Here is a 24,215-nt window from a genome sequence, read left to right on the forward strand (position 1 = left end):
ATTTCATCATTTTAAGTTGTCTCCCTTGCATTGACAAGAAATGTGCACAATTTGACCATATATAACAAAAGCATAGTATTTGATTCAAGTTAATTGCAAGCTGTTTCTTATGTTTATCTAATAGAATACGATAAAAAAAAAGAGATTGAAATAATAATAAATTAAAAATGTTGAAAAATGGTATATAATATAGGAAACATAATATATACGAAACAACATCTGATCCAAAAATTTAATAACACTTTTAGATATTTAGATGATATATTGGCTCTCAATTATGACAACTTCAGTATGTACACTAAAGAGATTTATCCTGCCGAACTGACTTTAAATAAAGCTAATGCTAACAATGAACACTGCCCTTTCCTGGATCTTGATATCTTTATCTTTAACGGGAAGCTTAATACCAAACGTTATGATAAAAGAGATGATTTTTCATTTCCTATTGTTAATTATCCATTTTTAGATGGTGACGTTCCCTTGTCGCCATCTTATGGTGTTTGTATATCTCAACTTGTTCGATTCGCTCGTATATGTAACAACGTATTTGATTTCAACGAAAGAAATCTCTGTATTTCTGAAAAATTATTACACCAGGGTTTTCGATATCACAAACTAGTCAAAACATTTACTAAATTTTATCATCGGTACAAGGACATCATTCGTAAATATAAATCAACATGCAGACATCTTATACGTTCAGGTAGGTCACATCCAATATTTTATGGTAATATACTTTACAAAGCACAAATATGTCAGTATTCACCTCAAAAGCTAACCAAACCTTTGAACAGACTTATTCGGAAAGGATATAGATACGATACTATTGTCAAGTCATTAAGGATTGCATATTTTGGTATTAATATTGATTCACTCATAGGATTTTGGCATCGGAAATAAACAAATTTATTCTAAAACCAGTTGTTGGCATGATACGGGTTATGTTCTTCTCGTATATTTTATGATGGTATGATACTAAACCACTAACAGGAGGGATTGTACTTGATTTTCATATGATGAAGACATAATCTTTCAATCAGTTTAATTGAGGTCTGGACCTGGCATGTCAGTAACTGCTAGTAGTCCTTAGTTCATTTATGTATCATTGTCATTTTGCTTAGTTTCTTTTGTTACCTTTTCTGACATCGGACTCGGACTTCTTTTGAACTGACTTTTACTGTGCGTATTGCTATGTGTTTCTTTATTGTACATTGGCTAGAGGTATAGGGGGGGGGGGGGGTTGAGCTCTCACAAAACATGTTTAACCCCGCCGCATTTTTGCGCCTGTCCAAAGTCAGGAGCCTCTGGCCTTTGTTAGTCTTGTATGTTTTTGATTTTAGTTCATTTATATGTTTTGGAGTTTAGTGTGACGTCCATTTTCACTAAACTAGTACACAATTTTATTAAGGGGCCAGCTGAGGACCACCTCCGGGTGCGGGATTTTCTCGCTGCGTTGAAGACCCATTGGTGGCCTTCGGCTGTTGTCTGCTCTTTGGTCGTGTTGTTGTCTCTTTGACATATTCCCCATTTCCGTTCTCAATTTGATTTTAAGATCAAGATTCTATTGACCATAAATTGATTTTTTGCCAAAACATTGCAGATCCCTGAGTTGAACTGTGTTATGTGTACACAATGACAAAACAAATCATAAGTAACAAGAACTAACATAGCAGCTGAAAAACTACACAACTCTTGGCAAAACAAACTCCGGGGGATATCCTGTTTTTATCGTATTGCCCAGCGACCAATTTCAGTATTGAATTACATGCGATAAAGATCAAATGAAAACGTATGATACTGATTGTCTTATCATAGACTTTTCTTTATAATACCACCCTAACGTGAAATATGTCAGCTATCACTTGACACTCATCTGATTACGGTTAACTCATGCAGTAATTCAACTGCAAAACATTTGTATTGATGCTATCACTAACACCTACATATATATGTGTTACCACTAACTTCAAGTTGATCCTTGTGACAGTGATTGTGATCTCGCAAGATAATTCTGGTGAACTCATCCTATTTAGAAGTGAAATATTTGATATATTACCATATATACAAGTTTTGGAACACAGCATAATGGTGATACCAGTTAATCTTCAATCAGAAATGAAAATTTTACTTCCTGGAAATCAAACGTTTTACGTTTGCATAGAAATGTTATATTCGAGTTCATAGCTAATATTATGTTAGACCTATAATACAGGTAGTTGCAATTTACGACTAAATTGAAAGTGGTGAAGGTTTGAACTTGTTGAACTTGTTGTCAAATGTGTCTTTTTTAAAGTAAAACTCACACATATTTTCCTTCAGACTGTATTGACAATGTAGGGATGAGTGGTTATAGCTATTTCGTACTTTTGAACGTTCTTCAACTGTTTTGGTTCTTATACATCCTTGGCTTTCAAATATACGGCGTTGAGCGTTCCTGGAAAAGGTAAATGCAGAAAAGCGCTTCTCGCTAATGAAATTTAAAAGTGTTGTTTTTTTTATTTTTATTTGCCAATATCAAGTCTTCTCTAGTTATCTCCTCCTGATAGCATGCATCTTTTTCCATTGTTAAAGCCCTTAAAGTGACTTATATTATTCTGTTTATTTGATCCTTTTATTTGGTAGCTGTCTGTATTTTCATGTCAATGATGATAAAAGATACAAAACAAAAATGAGAATTCCTAAGTAGAAGACGGATAAAAACTCAATGATTTACACAGCCACACAAAGTACATAATACGTTTACAAAGAAGTTTGTCATAAATCAAGCATGAAGTTATGTTCACCAAACTGTATAAAACAGCACAAAATCAGACGTCGAAGAATGTCAGTTAACAGCATAACAAATGATCTAAATTTTTGTGTTAACTTAGAATGTTGATAGATGTATATATATAACTTTAAAACATTCGATGATATGCTTTTATCATGCTGAAGCGTTTTTAGGACTTAAAAATTCGGAACGATGCTGACAAGAAAAAACATAGCTTACGTCGTTTAATTTTGATAAGCATTGAACTAAACAGTTATAATGAAAAATTGTGTTTGATAAAATACACGTTCGTCACTGCATTTGATTTTCATTTTGTAAAGAACGAATCTATTTTGTATATCATCTTAGAGAACAGTAGTTCACCAATGTTCAAATCTTATCAATCGAATAAGACAAATCAAGGTAACAAACAAAAACTGAGGAAATCAACATTAATTTTACGTTGAAATATAACAAACACTATCAATCATTAAATTCATTCGACGAATGTTTATTGAATAGAAACACATGGCTGAATATCCTCCCTTCAGTTGATATATATAGGATTCTTTTTCATAACCTAATGTTAATTGCAAAACTCAGTACAGATCCGTCTAAATTTAATGTAATTTAATGTAATTGATACTATTTTTTTAGCTATTTTTGTTAAAACTCATGCCTCTGCTTTGTTTTTTTTTTAGTCTGTGTTACTTTTTGTCGTGTTTGAAATATTAATAGCTGACTGTTCTGTATTGGTTTGTTTTTTTCTTATTGATAAAGGCCGTACTAGAACCTTCAATTGCCTACATCCATGACATTTGGATTCTAATAGATTGTTCTCTCCTTGGCAATCATACCACATCTTCTTTTTTATTCGTAGTTGTACCGTCAGAAATGTAGTGAAATAAAGGAATATTTCGAATTATCATTTAATTTTAGGGCATTGCGTGTACGTTTGCAATTTTTCATAAACATAAAACTTATAGAAATCCAACGGTTCAATTCATGGACAAGTTTCATTAAATCAAGAAGAGGCCTTTTTAAAAATTGTTTTTTTTTCCCATTTTTTCCATTAATCAAACTGTCTAATAAACAAATATCAAAATGTACGTTATAAGGCTGCTAAGCTTATTTTTCATCCAGTTTATTTTCAATTTCTATGATGTGAGTTTGAGTTGGCTGTCTACAGAGCACAACATGTAATTATTTTCAAACTAAATAAATTTCATATTAGACCATTCTAATCGGTTTCAAAATTGGTTATGTTACACAGTTTTATTCCTTTTATCTGTAAATAGTCATTAGGTATGATTTTCTCATCCTTAAGTGCTACTTTATCTGCTCATTGAAATATCAATCAGATAGAAGTACCGATAATGATTTCTTTTATCTTATGACTTTTCTAACTGGATTGCTAGTCTTCACCTTTACCTAAGAAAATGTATTTACGAAATTTCACTTGTCAGGAATAATTTTGTCTTTTGTCTTAACAAACTGATAAATTAATCAAATATAAACAGCACTAACTTTCTTTTCCTAGATTCATATATGTCAGTTTTACAAGGGAAACGCTACAAAATATTTACGACAAAACGGCCGATTTTCGGTTCCCTATTGTTAATCTTTCTCTTTTGGACGGCGATGTTCCTTTAACACCATCTTACGGTGATAATATATCTTAATGCGTTCGCTATACCAGTGTCTGTAGTGACGTTTTGGATTTCAATCAACGTAATCTATGTATTACTGGTAATTTGTTAGGGCAAGGATTTTGTTACCACACATTACTTAAACCCTTTACTTAATTCTTTCATTGATACAAAGATTTGGTGTGGAAGTATGGCTGTACCTGTAGAAAACATATTACAAACGGGATAGCACATCTTAATCTCTACGGCGATGTTCTTTATTGAGCCCATAAATTAAAGTACGATCAAATTTAACTTATCGATCCTCTGAATAAACTTATTCTAAATTGTAACTTATTTAACACTGAAGTTTGATCTTTATATTTTTTTTTTTTGGTATAAATATTGATTTTGTTATCAATAAATCAAAACCCAACTAATTACTATTACTATAAACCTATGAATATTCACGCTCCTACATTCTGTTGACACCTATATTCTGGCATTGCACAAGATCATTTTATTTCTGACTGTTAAGGAAGTCTTTCCACTAAATCATTAGATGTATTTGCCTGTGCCAAGTCAAGAACCAGTTATTCATTGGTTGTCGTTTGTTGCTTTTTATCATATGTGTTTCGTGTGTTGCTTTGTACATAAATCAGGCCGTTGGTTTTCTCGTATGAACTGTTTTACATTTGTATTGTCGGAGCCTTTTATAGCTTTCTGAGCGGTATGGGTTTTGCTCATTGTTGAAGGCCATACGGTGACCTTTGGGTGCTAGCTTCTACATCATTTGTTTTTCTCAGTGACACGCATACCTCATTTTTATTTTTAAAAGTTTGTTGAAGGCCGTCGGTGACACATCATTGCTTACGTCCACGTCATATGAACGCTATTTTCTTATTGGCAATCGTTATTTTTATATAAAGACTACAAATTGTTAGCTTGGTATCTTTGATGAGTTTTAACAATCAATTGAGAAGCCAAGAAGTCAGCACTTTGATGTTGACATTAATACCATTGATGTGTTCATTTTCTATAAATGTACTGTACTGCTTCTAGAATTTTAAATCACTCGAAACACAAAAGGTTCTTTTCTACTCCCAGGCATAGATTGCATTAGCTGCATTTGCTGCATTTGGCAAATTTCTGGTTCTTAATGCTATTTAGCTTCGTATTTGACCTTGCCTTCTAACAGTTTTGATTCGCGGGCCACTGATGACTCGTATGTAGGTAATGCGGGCGTCTTGTGTACCAAATTATAAGCCTGGTATCTTTGATGATGTTTTTAGGTAAGAGTACAGGCACATGAAAATGTGGTAGTTGAACTATTTTTTTAGTTTATGTCTATTTAATCTAACGTTAAAAGAGAGTCGAAAGATACCAAAGGGACATTCAAACTCATAAGTCGTAAATAAACTGACAACGCCAAGGCTGAAAAAGATAAAGACAAACAGACAAACAATAGTACACAAAACACAACATAGAAAACTAAAGACTGAGTAACACGAACCCCACCAACAACTGGGGGTGATGTCAGGTGCTCCGGAAGGGTCAGCAGATCGCTGTTAACATGATTTTTCCAAAATCTTTTCTTTTGTTCTAAGAATGGTTAATATAATTTGAAAGGTCTGACGTTTTAGATATGTAATATGGTAAAATCATTTGACAACACTAATCTCGTGTAATTGACTTTTCAACCTTTCTCTGTTTTATATTTCATAAAACTGATTTAAATCATTTCACTTGTTTTGGGTTGATAATCTCATTGTTTCCCTATTTTTAGCCATCGATTCTTTTTGCAGAATACTTCTAAACTTCAACAGACTAAGACAGGGATTTAAATATCATTGCGGAATTGAAATAATGGCAGATGCTATCAATGCTTGTGAAACATTGCATTTATTTAAAACTACAACCAACTCAAGACAGTTTGCAGATTGTCTAATTTATATCTTCTTTCTATTTTTCAAGCGTCTCTTTGTTTAAACGAAAAATAAACCCCGTGTAATTCTGTCGTAGCAAGCTTCAGGATAAAGACGAGACTGAACTTCCAGCAGTTTACTTTATATTAAACAGACTCACAAATTAAATAAATCAAAATCTTAATAGATGACGCTGTTTTATAATTGCGATAGTAGCTGCAATTTATATTTTCTTGACGAATATTGTCTGGTAATTATTACCAACATGACTTGATAATTTATCAGGCAATTTCTGATGGAAATGAGCTTTACGGAACATTATTAATTATTACACCCCGCCAGTTTTTTTTTATTTATTTCATTTAAAAAAGAAAGATAATGATATCTAATTTGATTCTGCTTGTCCATGTAAGGCACATTTTGAATAAAAGGAAACATGATGTAGAAAAATAGGGACAGGATGAATATCAATTTGATCCAATTCGATCCAAATTTGTCATTAGGAGATTGAATTTAATGCAAACTTTTTTAACCAATTTAAACTGACATGTATGTAAAGAAACAGTGCATGAAGACGTTATAGCATTTACAGCGGCTAATGAAATAACAACATTGTATATAAATAGTCAAACTATTCTTCAATTTGAACTTGACATGTATGTAAAGAAGGAGTGCATGAAGACGTTATCGCAGTTACAGCGGCTGATGAAATAACAACATTGTATATTAATAGTCAAATTATTCTTCAATTTGAACTTAATATGTATGTAAAGAACGATTGCATGAAGACGTTATAGCAGTTAATATTACGGATTACAAATGTGTCGAGTTTTGTGATTGGATAACAACACAGAGATGTCAGTATATATTCAGGAATCTGCCGGGGTATATGCGACGTTTTTTTCCCCAATTGGACCCTCAAAAACGTCATCATAACTATCGTTAATACGTGACGTAGTGTTAAGCTATAGAGAACACTTATAGAACGTCAGAGGCTCACAGAAGGAAAAATGGCGTCTATCCGTCAATAATACGTTTTTAATTAAAAATCACGCAATTTATACATCAAATACTTAATTAATGTCTTAAAGTGTTATTACAAATTATTGCATACACGATAGAATTATTTTCACAGCAAATTACAAAATCCTTCATGTATGAAGAAAACATATATACTGCATCGGCTCAGGGAATATAATATCTAAGCCGGAAATGTCACATTATATACCCTGTCTGAGACCTGAATAACATATACTATACAGTGGCTGATGAAATAACAACATTGTATATTAATAGTCAAACTATTCTTCAATTCAAACTTGACATGTATGTAAAGAAGAAGTGCATGAAGAGACGTTATAGCAGTTACAGCGACTGATTGAATAACAACATTGTATATTAATAGTCAAACTATTCTTCAATTCGAACTTAATATGTATGTTCAGAAACAGTTCATTTTGATCTTATAGCAGTTACAGCGGCTGCTGAAACTGCATTGTATATTTATAGTCAAATTATTTCCAATAAAGACCTTCTTCGTGTCTCAAATAGATGATTACAATTCTGTTTAGATTGGAATATCTAAGAACTATTTACTACAGATAAAACAGAGTGTCTTTATAGAATCATAGTTGTTTATTTAAGTTTAATGTCAGACGATTTTTCACGTGTTAAGACACGTGAATTTTAACACTTCACGTTTCCATGGAACCTCCCTCGCAAATCACGATAAAATAATCCTATGAACGTTGCACCAAAAATTTAAATCGAATAACTATCATTAACATGCATTGTTCTACATTTAATAATTACTGCAAATTCGGCTATAAATTAATGTAAAAAAAACCACAATTTTAAAGCATCACAGTCCTATTTGTGTACTTTTTTTCTTTTCTGAAAGCTTTCTTGAAACTGATAGTGTTGGCTCGCTTTCACGACGTGCAAAACCTCAGCTTTGTATGATAATTTTTAAGTTCCAAAGTAACGATGCCTCTCAGGAGATATGAAAAACACATACATTACAAGACATGTTATTTTGGACTGTATTCAACGTAGCATCATGATTGCCTTAAAATAATTTGTGTTTCTTTCATTCTATTGCTGGTATTTCGCCGATAGCATGCATATCAGCTCGTAATTTAATTTATCAATGTCATGTAAAATGTACATTTATCAGATTTATTGATTTGATTAAGGCATTTAAAGATATTATAATGTTTAATAGCATTAATGTTTCACAAATATATGACATTAATGCAAGCTTATATTATATTGGCTTACAATCAAAGATACCTGGAATTTAATTTTATACACAAGACGTGCGTTTAGTGTGCGTAGGACTGAACAGTTAGAAAGCCAAAAACAATAAACCAACATTTTAATAAGACTTTTTTAAGGCTTTTTTGTGATGAATACTTACTAAACATGTTACGTTTATAAGATTATGTTGCATCATTTTTTCTTCTTTTCCCATTTAGGTATGAAACTGCAAAAAAAAAAAACAATAAAATTTTGTACTGCCATATTATAATGTAAGAATTGAAGTGGGTAGCACTTTTACTTTTATTTAGACCATTTCTCTCTTGGTTTTACCAGATTGAGTCAGACTTAATCTGCCGTTAGTACGACTAAGTTTACTTAATTGGGCAGTTTTACAGATTTTTACGAAATTATATATGCATTTAGAACTTGTAAGAACTGCATCTGAAGATCGAAAATTGATAGATTCAGCATTTATACTAATCATTCAGAGATACATTCAATTACAACAATATGAAATAGATCTACAAATTTATAGAATGTACATAAAATGCAGTGAAATATTCATTTTAAAATGCTACTTCTCAAATCTTATTCAAACTAATATGTAATTACTAAAAAATTAAATTTCCAATTTAACTTTTTTTTTCAACGGGAGACAACAGCTAGGTAAGGCAACCACTATAGAGTATAAATGATGAAAATATTATAGTGATATTTTTCTATGGAGATAATTACATAATCAAGACAAAGAAATGCAAATGCTGCTATAAAGTGATTTCTACTAAGAAGTCAGTACACCTTCATAAGAATAAACCTGAATGTGTTCTACGTTAATTCAATGATAATGTGGTCCTGAAGCTACGGCAACATATTCTAAAAGTTTCTTAACTAGCATTGTCTCATTCAACAAATGTTATCAACTGGGTTTAACCTGTTTCAAGAATATGAGTTCGATCTCGCTAACCCCATTCCTAACATACACTGAACTCGTTATTTGGGAGTAATAACCATAATCGAATAGGTTTTCAAAAAGGAGATTTAATAAAGATTATATAACGGTATAAAAACATGGAGATATGGTGACTACGAATCTATTAACCAAATACCAAGGATGAGAATATAAACCTAACTAGGGAACGTGTGGCCTTCCACAAATGAGCAAATCCCTTACAGTTAGTAAGCTATAAAAGCCTCGCTTAATAACCAAACTAAAAACTATTCAAAAGAGAAAACAAACGGCCTGATTCAAACAAATAACATTAAATGAAAAACAACGACATCGACTGGACTCGTGGTAGGCAAATGTAGAATTTGGCAGGGTTGAACATCTTTGTGAGGTTCTGCTAATGTTATATAATCTCGCAGTAGGGAGGGGGACTCATGTTGGAATTGGTTGGATTTGAAATGTTCACTGTGAGATACAGTAGAAAGTACACCGGTATCTATATTTGACATATTATGGTGCTTGATTAAGGCGAAGTTAGATCAACAAATATGATTTAGCTTTACTTTAAAAATTAAGATGAAATAATAAAATATCTGGATAAGTATTTGATTAGCTGACAAATAATACAAAAGCTCTTCCTTATTATTATATATATATTGTTAAAATATAATTTTTCATTTTTGTTGGTCTTTTGGAAAATGATGTTTGTGCTGTATTTAGATCACTCTACCAAGACATTTGTTTTGCATGCACACGTATAAAAATTGCGGTTTTTATCCAACGCAATAATAGGTTTGAACGTTGTTTTTAATTTAGACTTGTATATATATATATATATATATATATATATATATATATATATATTAAAATCAAGAGTCTATCCTAAATTGAGGTAAATTATATGGCCTTCCAAATACCGTTTCGATTCCTAACATCACTGAAAAGACATTAATTGTCGAAATCCGGATATGGTGTACTTATTTTTGCACCTTTTGTTTGCGGTATACCATCTTTTCCGCAAGTTTATTGTTTTCTGTTTGGTATTAAATTAATAGTTAAGATCTATTTTGTTACATCTGGTGTCCGTTTATTTGGCAATCGCCAATGCAATGGCAGTCAGCAGGGTTTAAGAACATCCGTTGTTCGACCTGCTAGTCAAATGCGTTTTGTTAATATATACTTTTTCACTTTTTTGGTCTTTTGGAAAATGTTGTTTGTGCTGTATTTAGACCCCTCTACCAAGAAATTTGTTTTGCATGCACACGTATAAAAATTGCGGTTTTTATCCAACGCAATCATAGGTTTGAACGTTGTTTTCAATTTAGACTTGTATATAAATATATATACATGTATCATTGGATTAGTGTTACGTCAAATAATTACACGCAACGTGACATAAACTATAGTTTTTGTTGTTACAAAAAGAAGAGTACAGGAAATTAACTTCTTATCCACAATAAAACGCATTGACATAAATAAAACATTCTTGGAAGGTTTTAAGTAAGTCTTAGGTCTGACCATTCAACGGATATGAAGCTTAGTATGTTTGAAAATCAGCAGGTAATACATGTATATCTGAATGTACTTTGACAAACCAAACAGAAATATTAATACATTTCACAGAATCGTAATTGACAAATCAAAAGTAGCTTTACTGGATCAACATTCACATAGCATGTTTGTTGTAAATATTTTTCAAAATTCAAAAAATAATGTAATTTAAATGCAGGCGCAGTATTCCGGCATAATGATGGATGGAGGATTATCTAGAAACTGGCATTTTCACGAAATTTTCATTATTTTAGCAAAACAGACCTACCAGACACGAAACCCACATGCAATATGTATGTAATAATATGTCAAATACATGTATCGGGTCATTTTCTTTAAGAAGGACAGAGAACAGAAGTCCAAAATGTTCTTTTTATATATTTTGTTCATTAACGTCCAAGAACCACAATTAGGTCAAAACTAAGTTATTGAAACAAGCTGCTAACTATTTTCTACGGACGTAAATGTAGATTAACCAAAACATGTCTTTAACTTTTGATTACACAATTGTGAACCAAATTTAGATTACTTGTTAAATGGGTACCAAATACCTCTATATAATCATTTTTCTAAATTGTCCTAATCAACGATATCATTTTAAAAACTAAACTCCAAAATGAAGATAGTGACCAAGTGTTGTTTTCCTCAAGTTATTGTTTTTAAACAAAGGTTTTTGAAATAATTTACAATCTGCAAAGAAAAACAAAAGTTATATTAGCAAAATACTTTTTATTCAAATGATGTCCTATGATTACTTGAATATTTGGGTCTTTTTTATAAATGAAATGTTGGAAGTGTATTTCGGAAAATCATTTAGATGAATGAGCAAAAATTAAAAGAAAAAGCGTTATGATAATTTACAAATAGTTTTCGGAACTTTAAAATGAAAATAACGCTTTATAAATTACGAGCGTCCGAAGGTTTGTTCTGGATTAACCTTCATCATGAACGCTCAAATCCAAACATCTGACAGCTAGTGATGTGTAAAGATACCTTAAATACTAAGAATCGGACATGCAAAGTCTGTATTATGAACAATATCATTTTACAAACTATACCATTAGTGAAAATTTCAAGAACCCTCCTTCTTTAATAATCAATACGAAGAAGGTAAGTGCAAATGCACAGACATATCGTATCGGTCAACCAATTCACGAAGTTATGTAGTGTTGATTTCAGTGGTTCTACCCAATACCGACTGGGGAAACATTATAATAAAGAAATCATTGAAACCTCTCGTCCACTATAGCGTGAGTTCTAATGCTTCATAACTTTTAAAGGAATTTATTACCAACAGCAACAAATAATTACAAAAATAAATCAGACAGTATTTCTATCATAAAGCAAAAAGTATTTCTATATTAAAATTTATAAAAACATGAATGTGTCCATAGTACACGGATGCCCCACTCGCACTATCATTTTCTGTGTTCAGTGAAATTTGGGTCAAAACTCTTATTTGGCATTAAAAGTAGAAAGATCATATCATAGGGAACATGTGTATTAAGTTTCAAGTTGATTGGTCTTCAACTTCATCAAAAACTACGTTGACCAAAAACTTCAACCTTAAGCGGGTCAGACGGACGGACGGACGGACGGCCGGACAAACTGACGAACGGACGGACGAACAAACGAACGAACGAACGAACGAACGGACGCATAGACCGAAAAACATAATGTCCCTCTACTATCGTAGGTGGGGCATAAAAAAGACAAAAAAGTTCAACTGACAATTTTACTATCCTGACAAAATTTGATTACTGATTTTTGTATCTTTTTTTCAAATGTAAAATCAATATTTCTAAAATTACCATGTTAACAGGTAAATTATACATCTTTCAGAAATAATATATTACTAGCACTAATGCGAACGAACAATTAAACTTAGGTTATATAGTTGCTCTTTTGTCAAGAGGGCTTATGCTGTGGATATAATTTTCACTATTATGTTAATCAAATACTGCAATTGGTTTGACTCGAGCTACTTAAAGTAGTTTTGAGAGATAAATTGATCTTACATGTCATATATGAATTGAAACAAATGAAATAATGAAAAGTATATTATGTTCTGTTGTGGAATGTACACTTCGTTTTTTATTTAAAATTATCTTGCATGCAAAAAGAAAAGACGTTGTTTTGTGGTGGTTAATTTACACAGTAGAATATTAAGAATCACATAAAATAAAGCTGCGTCTTAATCAGATTATTTTTTTCTTGAAGTCGGAGCCTATACTATACATAGTAATGAAACTGTACTACAATTTAAGCGCTCAAGAAATGGATTACATCAGCAGTATATAATCGATAACTAATAGTGAGGAGATCTACAGTTCCAATCATAATAAAGTTGTCTTTTATTTTAGGTGTGGCACTACATGATATTACACGTGCTTTAGACGCCTTCTTTATTATTTTTTTTTACCCACGCAGTGTCCATGCATGAAACATTCACACGTAGCATACATATCACACAATATTTAAACAACGTGTGTGCATTTACAGTAAAAGTTAAATGTTAAATGTTGACATGTTTTATTTTCGTAATATATTTGGAGCAATTAAATCATTTATTTACGGTAAGTGTTTCCAAACATTGTAATTTAAGATTTCTTCTTTGACGAATCTTTCTTACAATTAAATGAGATAATAATTGATTTGAGAACATAGGAGCAGAATATTTACCTGTTTTAAGTGTGTCAATAAATCGGCATTGTTTTTTGCTATAATATTGACGCAAAAGTCAATCACAAAAATGAAATTCTACTTGCTGTATAGTAAATGTATTACCGGTACTGTTACTACAAATAGAAAAGATTCCATCAGTTTTGTAATGTCATTCAGATTCTTCGCTATGTCGTCATTAGACATTAATTAGCTAGTTATGTAAGGGTTGGAAGGTCTATTTAATTTAGATTTTTCTGGATTGATTTTATTCGATTTGAATAAAGGCAACAGTAGTATACCACTGTTCAATAGTCGTTATTCGATTAAGCAAAAACAAATCCGGGTAACAAACTAAATCCAAGGGGAAACACATCAACTATAAAAGGAAAAGAACGGAACAGAAAACAAACGCCAACATACATATAAACGGACTGTCCGATAACAACTGCCTTATTTAAGACGTACGTACTTCATGTTATGCTCTATTAAATTCAACATGGATACATATTATATCATTTGTCAATATCTTTTCACCAAGTGTAAGCAAAACATTATTGTGGCTAATATCATCACACCGAGCGTAGGCGAAGCAAATATGATGCCTTATCATTTTGAAATTACCGTTCAGAATGACATGAAGGAATTATCTTGATTTGAATGGGAATATTCATCGAACTTTTCTGCGTTTGAAGCGAACCTGTAGAATACGTTCGAAAAGTAATCTCTTCGATTTGACGAAACAATAACGTTCTGAAAAGCAATCGTTTTACGATTAAATGTGTACAAATGTGTACAAATGTTAGAAACTTACTTTTTAGATTTTATTGAATTTCCTAGTAGATAACCAATAGAACTTATCAGATTTAAGGATTTGATTTATAAAACTTTTTAATAATCCTTCTGCTAACCCTTGTTTGAGTGAGTGTTTGCATCTCATAAATTTCAGGGATCTTGACATCACTATCTCTATAAGAAAGTCTGCTTCATATCTTGACCTTTTTCTGGATATCGATACAAATGGACGACAACTAGAATCTATGACAAACGTGAGGAACTCAACTTTTCAATTGTCAACTTACTATTTCTAAACCATAAAGACCCTTTGTATAATCGTGTGAATATCTCAATCAATACGCTTTGCCCGTGTCTGTTCACAATATACGGTCTTAATTTACAGGGATGTGCTTCTGAAATACTGCTTAAACAGGGTTATGAGAAAAAAACGACTGAAATCGACCCTAAATACGTTTTGCGATCACCTTCACGAATTGGTTGATTGATGTGTATTTGTCTGACCTGGCTAGCGACATCATTCCGCAATTTAAAATGTCTAGATAACAAAACTGTCATCTGATCTGTAAATTTACCGATTGTGACATTTTGACTAAGTGTTGATTTTACTGGCAGTTAATGTGTGCATAGCAAAAAGTGCTAATCTTACGACGCACCCGGTCTCGTTCCTTTTAAACTTCAAACGATTCCTTCAGGTTTTTTTAACCGTGATTTGTATCGTCATATTGGATTTATGAAATTTTAACGTCGATAAAATACAGTTGCCTCTAATTTGATAAATTACATAAAGTTATTGTGAAACTACCTACTCTAGGAGCGACGTGAATCAGATGTTAATCTGTTAAGAGTACATACAGTCTAAGTCTCTTTCCTCTTGCGATAAAACATTTGGCTCTTCTACCCTTTACACAAGTACTCCCAATTCCAAAGTACAAATCAAATTTGAAGAATTGGTCCTATTTTGTTTCAAACAAGTCTTAGGTATTTATAGTAAAAAAACCATTCTGATTCAAACAAAAAAATTCTCTGAAAACGGACATTACCGAAGATGCTTGATTTCTTTATTGGCAACATATTTGTTACGTTTGTAAGATGTGTTTTTCAACAAACCGACATTCCCGTGAAAACCAATTGTGCTCTTCTTGTCGACTTGTTCCTTTATTCATATGAGGCTTCATACATGCGCTTCTTAGAAAGAATAAAAAGAAGCTAGCATTATGCTTTAACTTCAAGTGCCGCTATTAAGATGATGTCCTCGCACTAAATGATTCAAAGTTTGGTGAATATGTTAAACACATCTATGCCATTGAACTTGAAATAAAGGATACATCAGATACACCAGATACAGATAAGTCTGCCTCATATCTTGACTTTTTAGCAATTGCTAATGTGGGTCGGTTGAACAAAAAAACTTTACAACAAAAGAGATGATTTAGGCTTCCCAATTGTGAACTTTCCATTTCTATGTAGCAACATTCCATCAGCACCTGCGTATGAAGTATATATATATATATCTCCCTAGTACTACTGATTGTGAACCAATAGTTCCAAGTGGTGAAGTTGAAAGCATCCCTTCGAAAATTTTACGGATGTCATCCCGAGTTGGTTGATCGTTAGGGAATATCTTTTCACAGATGACGACGGATATGTTCCAATTGTCGTTACCATAATTCCATCCTTTTTTCCTCGAAAGTAACTTACCAAATTAGACTTCTCTGCGGGTTTGTACTTACATGAGCAAACATGATGAGTCCCACATATGGACCAGGATCTATTTACCCTTCCAGAGCACCTGAAACCATCCTCGGTTTTTTGTAGAGTTTGAATATCCCTTTGGTATCTTTCGCCTTTCTTCTACCAGTGTCTCTTTACAATATTATCATTCAAGTTATTATTTTTATTAAGGGTCTGTCTCACAAATACGGGTTGTATTTTTTTTTTTGTTTTTTTTTTGTTTTTTTTTTTTTTGTTTTAGGGGATTTTGTTTTCTTTGTTAAATATTTTTGGTCACCGAAATACATTTATAAATACAGACCACACAAAGATTTTAACCAGTGTATCTTTACAATATTATCATTCAAGTTATTATTTTTATTAAGGGTCTGTCTCACAAATACGGGTTGTATTTTTTTTTGTTTTTGTTTAAGGGGATTTTGTTTTCTTTGTTAAATATTTTTGGTCACCGAAATACATTTATAAATACAGACCACACAAAGATTTTAACCAGTGTATCTTTACAATATTATCATTCAAGTTATTATTTTTATTAAGGGTCTGTCTCACAAATACGGGTTGTATTTTTTGTTTTTTTTTGTTTAAGGGGATTTTGTTTTCTTTGTTAAATATTTTTGGTCACCGAAATACATTTATAAATACAGACCACACAAAGATTTTAAACATTAAAGTATTTACATATACAGGTGAATAAACGAGAGGATCTTCCCAGCTGTTGTCTCCGTTATTCTCCCGAGTGTACCATCCGTTATCCTACATCCATCTGTACCCTCCATTTTCTTTTACCCAATCGGACCCTCCAATATCCTTCACCCAATTGTACCCTCTGTTGTTTAAAATAAGTAGAGCAGCTAGTAATTATCTATTTTAGAAATCTTCATGTTTTACCTTGTCAGAAGATGTCCTCCTGTGTAATAGTTAAACATAATATCTGTCAAGTAGTCAATTATATTATCCTGTGAATATTATAAAAAAGTATTTTCGGTAAAACCAAAAATATTTCATAATTGCAAGCTTAGGATGAATGTATTTTTATGCAAGTTTTTTGTTTATGATTAGATATATCAGAATTGTGGTCAACGTTTCTTTATGCTAGAAAATTAATTAAAAAAATATAAGGATTTGGAATCGGTCCTTTAAACCACAAGTTGGTTTCTATAATTAATCGTCGCAGTAGGGGTTTGAATCAAAGACGATTGCAGTTAAATATTCTAAAGATGCGAACTGCACTAAGTCATATCATATTAATCGCACACTTTTCTAACATGCCTTCAAAGTTGTTTTAACGTTATACCCCATGACTTTGCAATTATATTTTAGTTTTTTCAAAGTCAACTTAAAAGTCAGTTTTATTTTTATTTTATTTTAGAAAGTTGAACCCAAACAAAAATATTTGGTTTCGGTACCTCCTAGTTATTATTTGAATTTTACCGTTATTAATATTCTTTCAAAACTTTGCACTATCAGTGCATCTTTTTAAATATTTTTACGGATATAGTTTATCAAAGATTGACAAGTCTACATGGCTACAATGCAGCTCTTTATTTACCAGTTAGGCTGGCAATAAAAGGGAAAAGAACATATGAATTATTATAGAAAGTCATGCGATGTCGTCGTCTATAAAAATTCACATATAAATCATCAGTAATTAAATCTAAATATAGACATATTTTTTTAGAAAAGCTGAAAACGTATGCTTTTTAAACAAAACCAAAGAACTTAACAAGGGAATTGTGATTGGGATGACCAAGTAACGCTTTAAATTTGGACAGTTTAATACACTAGAAGTTAAGTACCCTTCGGTAAAATTTAATTTGGTTCGATGTTTACTCATAACGGGCTTAGAGTGAACTGAAGTGCACTTTTAGTGAAGTTATGACAGGTTTTTTAGCTGGTTTTGTCACTTCTATATAATTGTTTTTCTTGTACCTATCACATGGTACAGAGAGAAGCGTTTCTTCTTTTTTTTACTTCATTTTCTTTTGAAGTTGACACCGAACTTAATAGACACGTGTATTATTATTGCATTTTTAAAAGCAGACTTTTGTAATAGATAAAAACGGTCATCTAGGACTTTTTTATCCTGCAATAAGGTCCATCCTTTATGGGATACATCTGTTTAGGTTTGCAGGATGCGAAAATACATATTGTCGGAATAAGGGCGTTTAATCAAATGTCTCGTGTCGGCAGACTGTCACACATTTTCAAGTACTAGTAAAAGACAATTTCTATGACTCATCAAATTTATTAGGATGGCTCTGTTAAAACTGACAAAAAGATAACTTCAACTTTACTATTAAGAACACTTGGTTCAATTGGTACCTTGTAAAATAAATCATAATAGGAAACTCAAGCCTTAGAATATCGTAGTTTTTGGATAATGGTAAGTCAATTCTTTTAAAAAAAAAATAACTGCTCATTTCACTAAATGAAACGTCAAATGTATTACGCTTTGTCCGCTAGAATGAGCATCTATAAAGTTTCCATAAAACATGCCATCGTAATCAAACAGTGATTTGTGCATTGACTTTCATGATGACACACTCTTCACTTGACCTTATTTCATTTCTTTATAGTATCGTGTTATGGTTAATTTTAGCCAGCTTCTGATATTATACTTATACCACAAATTCTGAGCTTGAAGATAAACTGACAATAATTGGCAATGTGTAACATAATACGGATCGATGTGGCGGGGGGTTTCAGGTGATTCGATAGGGTAAGCAGATCCTACTCCACATGTGGCATCCATCGTGGCGTTCATGTAAGTACATTTTTGGCGATAGGTCAGTGATGTCACATTTGGGGAAAAGAGTACGGGATTATGGTTATGCCAATTGGAACATATGCGTCGTTATTTGTGAAACAGATATTCAGTCACGGTCAACCAACTCGTGATGCGTCCGTAAAAGTTTCTTCGAAAGGATGACTTCAACTTCACCACTTGGTACCCTTTGTTTTATAGCTCCCTAGTAGGCGGCAATCAGTTTCAGATTATGTTTTTTTCTTAATCAGAGAGATTTTGTACAAAGTATGATTTGTTACTTTCTTAAATAAGATATTTGTATCTACGTTGGCCATTTTTTTTTTCTTTTCTTTTTTTTTTTTTTTTAAACAAAGTAATTCTTTTAATTTGTCTTTAAACTTGACATGGGAATACTTGTGTAAAAGGTAGAGAAGTCAAATATTTTTATATTATTCCATTGAAGGAAGGAGACTAAGATTGTAGGTACTCTAACAAATCTTTAGAATTCTAAAGTGTCCACTTCTGATTCACACCCATGGCATAGCTAGTTTCACCGATAAAATTGATGGTGATATAACAATAAGAAGATGTGGTATGATTGGCAATGAAACAACTCTCCACAAGAGAACAAATGACATAGAAATTAACAAATATAGGTCACCGTACGGCCTTCAAAAATGAGCAGAACCCATACCGCATAGTCAGCTCTAAAAGGCTCCGAAATGACATATGTAAAGCGAGAAAACTAACGGTCCAGTACAAAATAATGAATGAAAAACAAATATGATATACAGCAATAAACGACAACCACTGAATCACAGGCTCCTGACATGGAACAGGCACATACTGAATTTGTCGGGGTTAAACCAGTTTGAATGCGCCAACCCTCCCCCTAACCTAGGACAGTTGTGTTACAGTACAACATAAGAACAAACTATAAAAAATCAGTTGAAAAGGGCTTAACTCGTCAGATCGATACGAAGCAGAAATACATCTAACAAATACACAAACCGGACGTGGCAGGGCACTAATACATCCTCACAACAACAAAAAATACACTAAGTACAGATCTGAGAGTGCTAGCAGTTAGTTAAGAAAGATGTTTCATGGAGACCCAGCAATATAACGTTGAAAAGACACTTATGTAATTTACGTAGCAAAGAAAATGAAGGAAGATCCAGTCCTTCGTCATTGGTTAGAATACCAAAGGAACATTTTACACACCTAAAATGAATTTCCTCTTTGTTGTTGTGGTATAAGTTGAGTTACCAAGTGAATTGTCAATAACTCATTCCTTTATCAAGAAGTTTATGCAAGTTAAAAGTGTTTTACTTTTTCAAAAATTTTTACAAACCTTCAGTTTCTAGGATCTAAACAAACAAACAAAAGCAGTGTGTAATTTACAATCTATATTCCAAGATTCAAACAAGAATACCGCATTACAAGTGTATTTGCATAGAATGATTTCACATACAACCATTAATGCTACGGTTTCTAAATAAATTTCACAGATGAAGACGGATATGTTCCAATTGTCGTAACCACAACTCCATCCCTTTTCCTCGAATGGGACTTACCGAATTAGTCTTATCACCTTGATTGTAATGAAATGAGCACAACAACGGGTGCCACATGTGGAGCAGGAACTGCTTACCCTTCCGAATCACTTGAGATCACCCGGTTTTTGATGGGGTTCGTGTTGCTCAGTCTTAAGTTCTCGTGTTGTGTTTTGTGTACTGTTGTTTTTCTTTTCGTCGTTTTTCGTTTTTGGCCATGACGTTATCAGGTTGTTTTCGACAAATGAGTTTGGATGTCCCATTGGTATCTGTCTTCTCTCTTTTTATATTCAAGAATGGATGATTATTGAATCGGGTCTAATAATCATCTTACTTACGTCCCCTTACTTTTTTCTATTTTCCTCGTTTTATACTTTTGAAAAGCCAAGAGGGGAATTATTTTCGTTAAGAAGCTAAGGGGTCGATTTCATACTTTAAGCAATTCTAGGGAACACAAATTGTAACACTTCCTCTTTAATTCAGCTTGTTCAATGATAATTATCACCTGACTTGAATTCAGATTCAGGCGTTGAATTAGAATAATTGTAATAACAATTCGCATTAACGTTTTTAAAACATAAAAAAAAATGAAATTACTTAAAGTATACGGTGAAAAGCGTCAACAATTCCGGCAGTTTACATTTCTACCAATGGACACGTGGTGAATTTGTAAGCTTAAGGTTATTAAATTTAGGGAATGCTTTTCTTTTCGTCAAAATTTTATAATTTTACACAAGAATATAAATTATTAAAAAATTAAAAATTGAAATAATAAATAAAAATATTGAACGGATTATCACGCCAGTAAGCTTATAAGTTCTCTTTACGTTTCTTGAAAATTTATTATACAATATTCAAGATAAAAGTGGTCCTTCACATTTATTTTTGATATACACTGATGTTCAGTAAGCACGGATACGAGTACTTTTTTTTTAAAAACAGTTTTCCAACTAATTTTATGAAGTGATTTCAGTAAACTTTCTTCAAAGTCAGTCTGTCAGGAACAATATTCCTAGTATGTTCCCAATTTGTCACAATTCATTTCGTTTTAATATTATTAATTATCTTGTTTGTAGAAATTGCTTTGGAAAATTATGAACCTCCGTCCTTATTTTTTTAACCCTTTGCATTCTTTTCTGGTATATTGGTTGTATCATATTGTTGTTCATTATGACAATCAATCAAAAGCATGCACATCATCATATAAGTATTTATATTTGAAACGCAAAAATGAACCCATACAATCAAGGCAACTTAAAGTTCAATTTTAAACAAAACTATAAGACTAAGGTGATAAGAAAATTCTTACCGTAATGATTTCGCTTTAAGATATTTCATAATTACAGTACATAGAACATTAATTAATTTAACATAACTAACGTACTGTTTCTTTCACTTATGACAGCTTAAGATAAATTCAAGTTTTTGATGAAATATCTTCTTTTTTTTCTTTTTTGTTACTTCTTGTAAATTTTAAAACTCCGGATACTTGTAAATAGTCCTCTGTGCATCAAGTATATTTGGGACCTTTCTTTACCATAATAATTAAATTTGCAAACACGAATAGGCGATTCAGTTTTATAAATGTATTGATATTATTTCATCTTGATATGGACGATTGGTTCCATTAATTTAATTTCAAATGTGTTTAGTTCTTTTTGTTAATCCAGCATGGTTAGCCGTTAATTCGATAAGTTAGTATGGGAACAAACTATATGGTTTTGCATTTTGCTTGGTTGATACTCACTCCATGTTAAAGTTATTCTTCATTCTCCCTTGTCCCATTAGAACTCGTTCTTTACAAGTATCTGCTAATAATATTTAGAGATAGAAATCAAAACAACCGACAGATTTTCCAGTTTAATTTCTGAAGGAAATATTATTTGTTACTAAAATTGTCTTTCCTGCTAATCACATGTGGTTCCTAATATCTGTGTTATATAAATAAAAGTATTGTTGTATTTACGTATATTTAAATTTTTTCAGACGTGTGCCAATTTATCCGTGTTGCATTAAAAAATCTTGAAGATGTGAACAAATTGGTAAGTTGATTATAATATAAAATTCCTTCTTTCACATTTTCAAAAGTTATTGATTGGAACGCATTTTTTTAATAAAGCAAACAGTAAAAGGTAATACAGGCTATAATATTCAAGAAATATTCCTGAAATTTCTATAAAATTCATTAATTTACTGACACATGTCTTACTATTATTTTGAATGAGATGTCATAAAAATATCATCAAATATCGCTCTGCATGTATCAAGTACCGATCGTATGTCATAAGAAATAGGATGATTCTATTACATTTTGGATTGACGAATTCCTCTAATAAGATTTCTGTATCTTAAAGTATAGACATAAGCTTAAGCAGATAATATGGTAAGTATTTAAAAAAATATGAGCTGCATACAATAATTACAGCATGTGTTCTGTTTGGAAGAAATTATTTCATTATAGTTATGTCACTAATTCTTGTAATATCTAAACAGAAATGGACACCCTGTAATTTTAATAGCGTCTAACACTTTAGATAAAGGCTATGATGATTTGTACATTTATTGTCTTTTGATTAAATATTCAATATCGCTTTATTTTAAAGTATACTTGTTTATTGACACAACCCAATAATAATTAACGCACTTTCAACATTCTATCATTCCTTTCCCAAGCAAGAAACCTTGACCGGGCATAACCTAACAACTTGTGATCTAGTTTCTGATTAATTTGACTGTAAATTAGAATATATTGCTAAAAATGATTAATGTGAGGTGATTGTGAGAACGTGTATGGGTTCATCAGACGGTGTTAAGTTCTCATGAGTTTTGTTATAATGACACTTTGTTTCTCGTATTTCAGTAAAACTTGTTTTTACTGTCAAGCTACAAGAAAAAAATAGGAATAGCTTGTTATTGGATAGGCATTTTAGATTAAAACTTAATTAGACATAGTGATTATAACACATGTATTATGGAGTGTATGAGTTTGAACTGTGTTGTAGGGTTTGGTTTGATTTACTTCAAGCAATTAGGGTTGTATACCGAAACAGTTTTAAGAACCTTATATATACTTGTATTCTAACAAAACCTTTAAACAGACTTATTAAGAAGGGATATAGTTACGATACTGTTGTCAGGTCATTAAAGATTGCATATTTTGACTTTAATATTGATTCACTTATAGGGTCTTTGCATCGGAATTAAACATATTTATTCTAAAACCAGTTGTTGGCATGACACGGGTTATGTTCTTCTCATATATTTTATGATGGTATAATACTAAACCCCTAACAGGAGGGATTGTGCCTGATATTCATATGATGAAGACATAATCTTTCAATCAGTTTAATTGAGGTCTGGAGCTGGCATGTCAGTAACTGCTAGTAGTCTGTTTTTATTTATGTATTATTGTCATTTTGTTTATTTTCTTTTGTTTCCTATTCTGATATCGGACTCGGACTTCTCTTAAACTGAGTTTTACTGTGCGTACTGTTGTGCGTTTGTTTTTTCTACATTGGCTAGAGGTATAGGGGAGGGTTGAGATCTCAAAAAACATGTTTAACCCCGCCGCATTTTTGCGCCTGTCCCAAGTCAGGAGCCTCTGGCCTTTGTTAGTCTTGTATCATTTTTTATTTTAGTTTCTTGTGTATAATTTGGAGTTT

At 31.9% G+C, this 24,215-nt stretch overlaps 1 protein-coding gene across 2 annotated transcripts in view; it reads left to right on the forward strand.

The window, feature by feature from the left end:
- The window catches only part of LOC127725583 (uncharacterized), a 145,406-nt gene that overhangs the window by 77,911 nt on the left and 43,280 nt on the right, over positions 1 to 24,215 (forward strand). For both annotated transcript variants that reach the window (XM_052232655.1, XM_052232654.1), the window contains one exon: positions 22,540 to 22,595. The gene's annotated coding sequence lies outside the window, so the exon portion shown is untranslated. The remainder of the gene's footprint in view (positions 1 to 22,539; positions 22,596 to 24,215) is intronic.

The sequence above is a fragment of the Mytilus californianus genome, unplaced genomic scaffold (assembly GCF_021869535.1).
Source record: "Mytilus californianus isolate M0D057914Y unplaced genomic scaffold, xbMytCali1.0.p SCAF_15, whole genome shotgun sequence".
Classification (NCBI taxonomy): Eukaryota; Metazoa; Mollusca; class Bivalvia; order Mytilida; family Mytilidae; genus Mytilus; species Mytilus californianus.